We start from the raw sequence: 3,094 nt of genomic DNA, 5'->3' as shown, positions 1-3,094 counted from the left end.
TCGGAAGAGATTCAGGTAAGATTATCCTTGTTTTCTACATCAAATTTTGCATGTTCATCTATCTAATCTTTGATACTACATTTCTTAGCTAATGTCCTCCTTGCCTGTACCATGTTCATATGATTAACAAAGGCTTAGCCATCTTAATATAGTAGCCCGTGAGGTGGATATATATACTACTCCCTCCATTCCTAAATATAAGTCTTTTTACAGATTCCAATATGGACTACTGAATGAATCTACACTCTAAAGAATGTCTATATGCATCCGTATGTAGTCCATATTGAAATTTCTAAATGGACTTATATTTAGAAACAGAGGGAGTACTTCAGTTTGCATGACAGAATAATCACTTATATGTGTGTCTTGATATTATAGTAGGATTGCTTGGATTATTTCTGTAGTACTTTGTCCAAAAATGTTGGTCTAATCCCTAGCTCACTTGAACCTGGGTGAACAGTAAAATAATTAAAAAATCTGATTATTTTTAGTGTGAAACATTGACAAATGTTTTCATAGCGAATAGAAATTTTTCACCATATGACATTCGTGGAAAATATGTCCAAAAAATAGTTGCAAATTTATCACCAGATAACATTGTGGAAAATAGTTGCGTCCGTACAGTGTGTTTTTCGTTGATTTTGTGTTTGATTTTTTCACTATATATTACTTCTTGCTTGCGCGAGGGTGGTGTAGATTTGTTATTTTTTGCCCCGAAAAGAAGGTAGCCAGATTAGTAGTCTAATTGAGTAGATGCTGGTGAGGGAGGGTTACTTGATTTTTATTGAGTACATTATGCTCTGCTTTGTGAGGAGGTTTGAAATTTGATGGTTCTGATGTGTAATAGATGGGGCAAAAGTGTTATCCATTTCATTGTTTCTGTGCATGTTTACGTTGACCATCGGTGGCGGGAGGCGGCATTGCTGGCGGCCGAAGGGGTGCTTGTGGAAGCAGGTGGAATAGTCGGCAACTGTGGGGATTCGTTATTCTCCGAGGTTGGCGGGCTCGACGCGAGGCTCGATGGGCTGCGGGATTGTCAAGCAGGTAAACTTCGTCAACTCGTCCAGTTTGATGCTTTTCAACTGCTAGATAATGGTTTCGTGCCATGTGTCGTCTCCATGTATTTACTAAAACATTTACTATGCTCTTCTATTTGGAGAAAGAAGCATGGTGCAGCCTACCAAGCTGGGGAGAGCCATATAATGCCCATCTTGGAATTAGCTGTTCGACTGAGATGTGCTGGACAAAAATATTACCAGTTCCTTTGAGTATGCTTGACTTGTATAATGTGATTTACATTTTTTAGAGTGAATTACATAATATATAGATATGCATTATTTTGGCTTTAGTAACTGATTTTCTCATGTTTAGAAACATGCGAGGTTGGGGGAGGGGTCTTCTAGCATTCCAATCTGCACTACTTTTGCTTTGTTTCATCGACAGACATCATGCAATTGAAATAGTTTGATTCAGGACACCAAGCATTTGGGAAAGTGGCATGGTGCTGGTCCTTGAAATTGATGTTCTTAGTTATTTATGATGGAGTTTTATCTGAATTTAACATCGTTGTCCACAACATCAATTTTGTTGACTCATAGGCGGGTGATTGCTCAACGATGACTGGAGACGATCTTCGGTATTACAACTGGTTTATACCAATGGGTTATTTGCATCTCAAGTTAAATTAGTCACTGTTGATCAACAATGAGATGTGGCCATTGTTTGATGGATCATTGATGGTACGGATGTGCAATGAAACAATGATATACCCACTGTATTGGACCCAAACACCTTCCTGAAAATTGTTCTGAAGGGTGAGACACTGAACCACCACACAATTTCAGAACTATATCTTTATATTATATCTCTTATTTTTCCCTTATTTGAATTTTATAATCCTTACTTTTCAATACATATCTAAATAGTCTTGATGTTTTTGACTAATGGGATGCAGGGTTAGCACAAGGAAACTATTGTTATGGCGTGCGAGGTCTGCTGGAGGGGACCGGATCCGGATGACTTGAGCACAGCTGTGAAAATTCACGTATACCGTCTACCAAACTCAATTTGTTTGGTCTAGATGCATGACTTTCAGAATAAATTTAGATTGTATGTTTACTCATTGCCGTGATCTTTGTACATCTGTAACTACACCCTACAACCTTGGCCACTTGACGACCTGCAATTAGATGTTACAAAATATAGATGCAATATGTTAATTCTAAGGTGGCATCAAATTCCTAATAATTCATACCTGAAATAAAATTGTGATTTATTCACTATCTTACTATCATATCCGCGTCGAGCACAACCAAACGCCTCTATTTCCGGTGAGGCCAACTATCCAGAATCCTCCCGCCATCTTAAATCCATTAATGTTTTTCTGTTAAAGGCTTTGCTCTATGTAGATACTGAAATTAGCAACGCCAAACTTTTATTTTGGAAATATCACTTTTTTGTGAGAACTGGAAATATCACTTTAGAGTACTTTGGTCTGTAAGTGTGTTGCGCTGCTATATTTTAAAGACGCGATTTGTATTGGAAAAGATTACATTAAAGATGGTGTCGATCCTGACGACGGGCTGCCTTGCAGGGCAAGGGATGGGGGTACAAATCATGGGTCTGCGGCGCCACACTTTGTTGTTCCCTGTCGGTGGCCAGCGAGCTGTGGCGGTGCTTCTCTGTTGCATGGCGAGGGACTGGGGTGCAAGGCGTGCATCTGCAGTGCCACTCCTGGGGCATGCCTCTCCCGCGACATTGCCGGCATACACAACATACCTTACTACACGGGGATTTCCTCTCTGAACTAAATATTATGTCAGAACTGAATATTACGTCCGAAGACTGAAACATCCAGAAAGCTTATTGAGACTATTCATTGATGGTGTTTCTCTACTACACGAGGAAGGTAATTGTCGTTTATGTGCTTCTTTTCCTATTTCAATGCACCATTGTGTTATTTTGGTTGAAAAATTAAAGTTTCTACATATTTTCATGGTTTATGAAAAGTAGCTGAGATCCGTTGTTTTATTCCTACATATTGAGGAAATTCTGGTGAAGCTAAAGTTGGTGTTGTTTCTCTTTTTTCTGCGAT

At 39.0% G+C, this 3,094-nt stretch overlaps 1 long non-coding RNA gene across 1 annotated transcript; it reads left to right on the top strand.

The window, feature by feature from the left end:
• Positions 1-973: 973 nt before the first annotated feature.
• Positions 974-1,981, top strand: LOC125531456. Its single transcript, XR_007293240.1, has 3 exons — positions 974-1,044; positions 1,599-1,814; positions 1,955-1,981. It is a non-coding gene; the product is annotated as an uncharacterized LOC125531456 (long non-coding RNA).
• Positions 1,982-3,094: the final 1,113 nt, after the last annotated feature.

The sequence above is a fragment of the Triticum urartu genome, unplaced genomic scaffold (assembly GCF_003073215.2).
Source record: "Triticum urartu cultivar G1812 unplaced genomic scaffold, Tu2.1 TuUngrouped_contig_7136, whole genome shotgun sequence".
NCBI classification, from domain to species: domain Eukaryota; kingdom Viridiplantae; phylum Streptophyta; class Magnoliopsida; order Poales; family Poaceae; genus Triticum; species Triticum urartu.
The sequence above is the reverse complement of the archived record's forward strand: the minus strand, read 5'-3'. Positions and strand labels throughout refer to the sequence as shown.